Here is a 9,542-nt window from a genome sequence, read left to right as displayed (position 1 = left end):
AGATCATAGCTCATATTGTGTATCTTTGTTTGTTATGAACATCATGGGAGGAGTTCCATTGATAGATATCTTTCCTTTTTTTTAACCCTCAGGATTTTGAGTTCTTCATTAAACCATAAATTGGTTGGTTTATTAGTACCCTTCCTGGTTTTTACGGGGGCCAGAAGATTGGTTACCTTATCTAAAAAGCCCAGGAGAATGTTATTCATCTCCTCAGTTGAATCCAACCATGAAATTTGATAATTGGTTGGTGTCATTAGCTCCTTGATTTTATCAGGTTTCAATGTCTTAAGATTCCTGGAGGTTGTCCAGCTTTGATTAATGACCTTATTTCTAATTGGAGGATGCAAAATTGTAGTGAATTCGATAAAAAGTGGTCCAACCAAGGACACAGAAAAATGTTGGTTTTGTCATAGAGACTTTATAGGAGACCACCCAATCAAGAACATGGCCCTGATCATGGGTAGGTTCATCACTAAGTTGTTTAAAACCCACCTTAGACAAGTATCTTTCACGTTCTAAAGCAGTAGAGTTGGATTTATCCCATTTCTGGAGATTAAAATCACTGAGAATTATCCATTTAGAAGTGTCTTTAAGTTGGGAGAGCATAAAACTTTGTAGGTCATGCACAAAATCTGGCAGGGCCATGGCGGGTGGGGGGTGATAGAGGAGGAACATATTAATGGTCGAAGAAGGGTATTTCCTTACTTTAAGCCACAGACTTTCACACCCCTTGAGTGATATTGTATCAAATTCCCAGATGTCTAAACAGTTTTTAAAAATGAACGCAACCCCTCCACCTCCTCTACCATTCCTATTCATATAGCGGATGGTATAGTTGGCTGGGGTAGCCAAAAGGATCGAGGGACCAGCAGCATCATGAAACCACGTTTTAGTCAAGACACAGATTTCTATGTCACAGTCAATGATATAGTGAGCCACTTCAAGGGCATGCTGCACCAAGGACCTAGTGTTAAGTCAGAGTATTTTTAGAGTACTGTCAATCCGCTTAGGGGTACCTGCATCCTGCGACATGATCATAGCACTACAGAAACCTCTCGAGCATTCAATGTTTCCAACAGCGTAGTAGATGGACACACAAAACTGCAGGGAGGGCTACAGCCGACCTAGCCGACAAAGACCCCCTGGTCCCTCTCGCGCTGGAACTCTCGTGCCTGGGATGCAAAGAAATAATTGAGAGGACTACAATAATGCAGGGATTTGTAGTTCCAAATTCAGTTAGCAGCGAAGCAAGGTTCTATTTCCCTCTTTTTTGCATTCACTAGCAAGGAGTACTTCCAGAAGGGAGTAAATGGTATAAAATTACACAATTTTAAGATTCAGAACATTTTAAAAATCAAAGCATTTTTAAAATCCAAGTTTGTCATAAATAGCAGCAATATATTTTAACAAAGGTGAAAAGCCATTCTAAGCCAGGCACTCAAACATGCATTCAATGGCAGATAAAATATTAAGAGAAACAAGGCCACTGAGGCAGTGCTTCCTTTATGTCACGGCAAAGACCGTGCATTGCTTTATTTTCAGCCTCTGTTTGAGATAGGTAGGACCCATCCAAAACAGGAATTTGCAGGCAATCGTCAGGATCTTTAACTGTAAACGCTCTTTAACTGGAAGCCAGTGTAGTTCCCTGCGAGCTGTCGTGACATGCTCTCCATTTTTAAGATGCACAATCTTTACAGTGTGGTTCTCAATCACTTGTAGTTTGCATATGTTGTTCTGTGTTGTGCCCACTAGCAAACTTCCCCCACAGTCAATTTTAGAGGCAATCATTGTCCTGGTGAGAGTTGCACGATTTGCGTCTGAGACATAGGGCCTGGTTCGTCTTAAAAGCATAAGTTGAAATGCAGAGGAAGAGCAATAGCATTTACAAGGGCCCCCATCAATAAGTGGAATACAAACGCCATGAGTCTTAATTTTTGGCAAAATACCAATATTACAGACAGCAATAGTAAAGTTCTTATAAAGGATGGACAACGTGGCTATCCTTTCACTGGTCCTACCAGCAAAGTTCAGTTTTGGTTTCATTAAGCGCTCGCACATGAACAGTATCCAATATGTATTTCATTCTGGCAATATCAACAGTATAATCACCTGTGAGCTGTAAAAGTATTGGTTTGTTAACTGCTTAGTTTGTGTATAATACATTCTTCCCATGCAACAACTCAAATAAAGGCTTGATATGACCACATATGAGCTCACACATGAGCTCAACAGATAAGGCTTTTAAAGACTTACTAAAAACTCTGGTGTTTATTTTGGTTAAAACGATAAAATCCAGTCAGCTTCTGGTTTTGAGAAGCATGCTAACGACTGCATTCTCTTATAAAGGATATTGCAATCAACCAAATCAAACTCTTCTGATAAGTCCAATAAAAGCAACAGTGCAACCTTACTACTGTCCATGATACGAGACATATTAGCTTTGAGGTCAACTTGTGCTGTCTCAGTACCATGGCCAGCTTTAAAACCTAACTGTCTGTGCCTTAGAACTTTGTGTTCCTAAAGAAATGTCTGAATCTTCAAGTATGCAGACCATCTTCAGATGCCAGTGCACCACCAGAAGCCACATCTGTACCCTGCTGGAAAGAAATTACTGCAAGAAGAGAATTAGACAGGAAACAATGCTTTTGCAGCTACCTTTGCTGTCTCTGGAAAATGCTACCAATGCAGGAAAGAAAGCCCCCTCCATTCCACTCTTCAGGAATTAATTGATTACCCTACTCTTAAAACAACATCTCCTTGATCACTGATCACCCCACTTCAACCTTATTCTCCCCCTCTTTATCTACCTCGCTTGTTCAGCCTATTCATCCTAATTTCACTGCTAACTCTGAAACCTTATGTGTAACCTGCTTGCAGGGAGACTCTCCCTGTTGCATCCCCGCCATACCCTCCAAACTCCAAAACAAAACATACCCTAACCTTCCTGCCTCCCCACTTACCTTCTGGAGCAGAACTTTGTGCTCCGGTCCGCACACTTCTCCCCCCTGCGGCTGCCGCCATAGAAATATGTAGGCGGGTATCTTTACTTTTTTTCTCTCATGAGATTTGCATCGCGCAATATGCACAGCCAAACTCTCAGAAAAAAAAAAAATATTCAGCCCCCGGATTGTTAAGTATTTCAATCAGGCGATACAACCGGGTCGCAGCCTTGTATGCAGTGCACAACCAAAACACTTATTTATTATATTTATAGGTTCAATATTTTGAGTGATACACCACTCATATCACACCTCTTTTCAAATACCCCAGGTCACGATGGACCAGGAATCAGGCTGGTTGGTAAAGGTAATATTTAGAATTCATATCAAACGTATACTTTTTAATAGGGAGCAGCAATCACCAATGTGGTGACAATAACAGATAAGAAGGTATGTAATTAAGCAATATGACCCGAGCGGTGGGGACATTACCGACTCAGGTAATGCCCCTTGGCCCATAGTTAAAGGCCCGAGGGACAAAGGAGGAAGAGGATGAATGGGAAACATATGATGAGCAGGTAGAACAAGAGGTGGTAGGTGTGCTTCCTGCTCCAGCAGTAATCAGGGCAAGCACACCATGGGGCCTTTAGACTTACTGTGGGGCTCATATGGCTGTAGAGAGAGGCCAAGGACAGATGGGGAAAGCCCCAGTAAAGGTAGCAGCAAATCAATTCCCACTACTCCAGAACGGTCAGTGGAGGGTTTTTTAGGTCCTTTGGTCACACATGGACTGGAATAATCTAATGAAGATGCTTCCTTCACTGGTATCATGTTAGCGATTGGAGACATGAAAACCCCTTTCACAGCCTTGATGGGGAATGGGCAGATGAGCTCTGAAAAAAAGCAGGATATCCGGGGGTTAAATTGAACACGAACACCCATGATGGAGTGGTCTTTAATAACTATGGGGAACACGTTTGGGGGGCATTGAGAATGATGTACCCCGATGTGCCCGATATACACTCTATCTTGGCGAAAACAATAAACCTAGATGAGGATACCACTGCCCGTATTCAATTAATTCAAGAAATGTGGAGGACAGAGACAGCAGAAGCATTGGACAAGAATGTGGCTATCTTCTACCACATGTTAAAAAAGGGGTTCGCCAAAGAAGTTAAGCATGACCTGCTTAATATGTCGATTCATTCTGCGAAAGACGGCATAGCATGCTTGACTCCAGGATTGTACCTGGTGAGAGAAGCAGCACTTTCCCCTGCATTTTACAGTGACGGCGCGACTAAGGGGGTGCCAGTACATTCAGCATTATTTCTGTGAGGGTGACGATAGTGCTGAGTTGGGTCTCGAGAATAAAAAAATTGAACATTGCATGTACCTCTTGAATTTTTGTTTCCGTAGGTGAGTCACAAGAGATAGCACCAGTGACTATTGTTACCATTCTGTTAGAATCAGTAGTTGTCATGAAGGACAGGGTGGTTCTTTCAGGCAACAATGAGGAGGAGACAAATGGCACACAGTATTGTGTATCGATCCAACCTCATCGTTAAGAGACATGTCGGTGAGTAATTGTTTGAGAACGCAGAAGACACGGGATAGATGGTCTTTGAGATTGGGGTGCCTTGCCAGATAATGCTAGAGAAATGGAAGTACCACAGACTATGCTTGTCGTTAGGAAAATATCACCATATTGGAAGGAGATTTTGGAAAAAATGCCAGACCACTTGTGGACCAGAAAACGTCATGAGGAGGGTTAGTTGAAAACATGTAGGAGCAGTACTGTGGGATGTTTTACCCATACATCTGAGCCCTACCACAAAAAACTGTGCAGTACTGGCATTGAACACATCATGATGGCCAGAGCTTCCCAGAAAATGCCCAGGGAAATGCATGAAGAATAGGCTCCCACCCATTTTTGCCGATGTTATGGGCACCGAAGGGCACTGCCTAAAACCACCATTGGACTACCCACACAGTAGCCTGAAACCATTGGGAATGGCAATGCTGATTGCCAAAAGAAACCTAGAACTCTGGGGAATTCATTTCTTAAATCCCAAAAATGGTTGCATTACCAGTACTCACCACTATCAGAAAGCCGGCGTTTTAAAACCACCAGACTTTTGTGTAAAACTGAACCCAAAGCAGGCCAAAGAAAGACTTACTGAGAGGTGGATACAATGTAAAGTTATATTCTGAAGTGACTTGAATGTTCATAACAAGACTGGCTGAGCTCTGCAGGTCTGCAGCAGCCAAACTGAAACTGGATTTAAAACTACCAAAAATCGAAAATGTTTAAATTAACTGAGTGACCTACTTTTGAGTGTCACATAGTTGTCACTGTTGAAATGTCATAGTTTTGAACTTAGAATCAGCATTCTAGCTGCATATGTAAAAATTGTCTTAACTTAAACTGGGGAAAAAAAGTGACATTTTATCTGAAACCTGGCTTAATGAAACTGAATTCTGCCCACCAGCTACCCCCGACAGGAGTTGAGACTTGCACAACAGCTGTGTTCCCAGGCCTAGCTGCCTTTTGCTGTTCCCACCAAAAGGGATATGACACTTCTCTGATTGAATTACCTGGGCTCTGCAGGAAATTGAACAAAGCCCTGTCCTGACTCAGGCAAATGTTTTATTGGGGGTGTCGTAAAAATGGCTTCCTCTGAACAATGCAACCCCCTTCACCCAAGCAGATGGTTTATTGCAGGGGTCAAAAAAATGGCTTCCTCTTGGCAGAAACTGGGAGGGGGAGAAACTGGAGACAGAGGCTGAGCTTGAAGAAAGTGGAAAGACTGGTTTCTGTACCATGTGACCTGAAAAGACACACCCCTGTAGCCAGAATATGGTTTTAGAAAAAGATGAATAACTCATAGTACGGACTTGTCATAATTATTTAAATGATACTATAATTCTTGTGATTTTTCTGCCCACATTTTAAGAGGTTTTTAGGACCGGTGGTATGATCTGGGGGCAAACTAGCAGTTAAGAGGGTATTACTTAAAATGTCTGCATGTGAAAAGTCTGATACTTCATCAATTAATGCCTGCATGCCTTGCACACATTTGGGTAAATTTGAGTAAGAATCCGATATTGGTAACCCGACCAAAAAGCGCAAAAAGTTGCCATTTCTCAATGCAAGCTCTCAGGGAGAGCAGATTTGGGACAGAGACTACCTCATGTGATAGGTAATATGTACATGCAATGACAAACCACTATGTATTTGAGAAATGTGCATTTTGAATCAAATATAGATTTGTGGGCAAACTGACCAGGGGAGGATCCTCTGACCCATAAAATCTACAGCATCACTCTGACTCACAGTTCCTTCCCCAATCATGGGAGAAGGGAGAATTGGGCCAATGACAAGTTGAAAGAGGGGCTGGCTAGTGATGCTGCACACACACCCGCTTTCAAAACACATAAAAGCAGACAGTCAGGACAGATAGGGACATTCAATTCCATTTGCTGCGGAGCATGCTGATCGACGACTTCACATCCAGAGATCCAGACTTCAAATCCATCAATCTCCAGAACCTGTAGCAGTACCTAGAAAGCAGAGCAGTATCCAGAATCCAGAGAGGCTAGACCAGCAGAGCAGAGCTGACCCAGACCGCTGTTAGCAGAACCAGAGAGCTGACCCAGATCACTGTGAAGAGACCCAGACCAGACCGGAGTCCAGTCCAAAACCTGACCAGATCCGTGGCGAGGCCTAATTCAAAAATATATTGTGAGTAACTAGCAGAACTGTGCAGAACCAATCTCTTAGTTAAAATAATATAATTCAATCTATTTTAATCTAACCAGAACTGCCTAAAAGCTGTCACCTGTCATTTTCTATCTGCAAGCTGTAACCTGTCGCTTTGAACTTTTAAAATTTCAAATCCAAAAAACTACCTTTATTTAATCGTCCTTATCTCTGGAACCGTTTGGGCTAGGAACTTGGTTTAACTTTCCTCTGAAAGCATAGAATCTTACCTTTCCTGGTCCTTATACTTTCTCCGTAATCCCGATTCTCGCACTTGCGAATTTTACCGCGATTTGCGATTTGGTTAAAAATCCAGCCACGTGTGAAAACAGCAGCTTCCTTGCTTTCCTTGCTAAAAATTCGTTTGCCTCTTAAGAACCATCCCTGAATCATTGCTAGAATGAGCCTGGACTAATATTAACTAGATACCACTCACCCTGAACCATTTTCAGCATATTTCTCACTGCATTGTCACCATATTCAAAGCATTTTGCCTGTGTTTCAAAACTCCTATCTGTTGTATACGTTGCTGGGGGGGGGAACTGAATTTCGTATTGTATTGATTGCATTCCTGAGAACTGTGTGCTCTCCTTTCCCTCTCCTTATATTGCATAAAGGGGGGAGTGAATTTTCAAAGAAAAGTGATTACATTGTCTTTTAGTGAAGTCCTATCAAGTCGATTTCTGTGCTGCATTCTTTTTCATCTGTGCAATTCATTGAAACCATAAAGCATTCTCTGATACTTTATTCCCCTGTTCCTAGTCATAAGTCACCAGAACTGTGCTATTGTAGGATTACTTATTGCGGATTACTGTTCCTATTCACAAGTGTGCTAGTGCAGACTATTCATTATTGATTACTGCTCAGATTAAGTGTGATATTCAATTATTAATTTATTATAAAGTGTGATATATATATCTATTGTTTCAATTATCAAATAAACCCTTTAAACTTGCAAAACAGAACTACTTCTTGGCTCAGTGGGGTCAGGGGGATTCCAAGAGAGGGGTGTTATATAGGGGTAGTCATCCAGAACGCATGAACTAGACGTAAAGATATATCAATAAGGGTTTCCATTCAGTATCCCAGACTAGGCATTGACTTAGCTGTAGTGTTGAATTGAATCCTCTTACAGTACAGATGAAATTAAAATCAAGAGGAATATTGCCACAAGGTAGGCAATACTCTATGTCAAGGGAAGCAGATAAAGGTATTTTTGAGACCATTATGGCATTGTTAAAACAAGGCATTATGCAACCATGTGTATCCCCATGTTACGCAGTCATCTACCCTGTGATGAAAGCAAAGGCGTCCAGTTGGAGGATGTCCAGGATGTGCAACCTCTGAACAACATTGCTGAAGCCGAATTTCCGATGCTACCAAATCCTGCCACCATTCTCTGTAGCATCCCTACTGGGTCGACCCATTTTACAGTAATTGATTTAAAAAACACCTTTTTCTCTGTCCCCTTATGCCCCAATTCCCAGTACCTCAATGTGTTTATGTATTGTGGGCAGAGATTTGAGCACACAGAGTCACCCCAGGGGTACTTTGAACCCCAAGTGTTTTTAACAGGATCATTTAAATGGATTTGGGAAACTTACAGGTGCCCAGTACCGTAATTCAGTACATGGATGACATATTGGTCTGTTACACTTCAGAAGAGCAGTGTCGAGGAGGAGACATAATCAAGCTCCTCACCCTGCTCGCGGATAAGGGGTACAAAGTGGACAAAGATAAATTGCATTATTGGCAGGCAGATGTAGAATATTTGGGACAGAGAATATTGTCTGCAGGGAGAAAGGTGATGCCTGAGAGAATCACTGCAGTCCAGAATACGTCTCAGCCAGTTATGGTAAACCAGATGCAGCAGTTTCTGGGGCTCTGTAACTATTGTAGGTCATGGATTCTTGACTACTCTAGTTACACAATTCCCCTACTTCAAGCACTTAAAGAAGTACAGAAGTAGAAGGGTCCAATAGGATGGTCATAGGAGATGAGAACTTGTTTTCGGGAACTCAAGACTGCGATCAGTAATGCTCCAGTATTGATGACCCTGAATTACCAGAAACTGTTTATTCTATTTTCACATACAGATGGAAAAGTAATGACAGCAGCACTGGCTTAAAAAAAATCACTAGTTTACAAACTCTTGGCTTACTACAGCAGGCTTTTGGATTTAGTTATGCAAAGTCAGTTTCCCTGTGGACAAGATCTTGCGGCAGCAGCTTATGTGATACAAATGCAACCATTACTATGGGCTGCCTGGTGATGTTGTTTTTGGAGCATGCAGTTTTTGCTACCTTGTAAAAGTCTAAGTCTAATTTCACAATCCAAAGTGTATCCGGGTATGAAGTTATTTTGCTAAATGCTTCCATACATCTGGTAAGGTGTCACCTAGTCAATCCGGCAACATTCTTAGCCGAACCAGTGAAACTTGATAACGTTGTCCATGACTGTGAAACTTATGAGGGAGAAGAAGAAGAGAGCACACATTTTAAGAAGGATGCCTTGGAAGGAGGCAAGGTACTCTTTGTTGACGGGTCATCAATAATTGATCAAGGCAATGGTGAGAGGCACACAAGGGCGGCTGTTGTAGCTCTTGTGGATGGGGAACTCTGGGGTGGAGTGGAGAAACCCCCATTACTCCGCACAAGCAGCAGAATTAGTGGAACACATTGAGGCACTAGAGATGAGTAAGGTGATATTCACTATCTACTCTGACTCTGTGTATGTCAGCTCCACTGTACATTCTGGGTTATCTAGATGGAAGAAAAGAGGGTTTTAAATATCTGACGGGACCCCAGTCCAGCATGCCGCACTGCTATCCCAATTAATCG

The sequence above is a fragment of the Ambystoma mexicanum genome, chromosome 5q, assembly GCF_040938575.1.
Source record: "Ambystoma mexicanum isolate Mex_15411 chromosome 5q, UKY_AmexF1_1, whole genome shotgun sequence".
Taxonomy (NCBI): domain Eukaryota; kingdom Metazoa; phylum Chordata; class Amphibia; order Caudata; family Ambystomatidae; genus Ambystoma; species Ambystoma mexicanum.
This window is presented reverse-complemented; position numbering follows the sequence as displayed.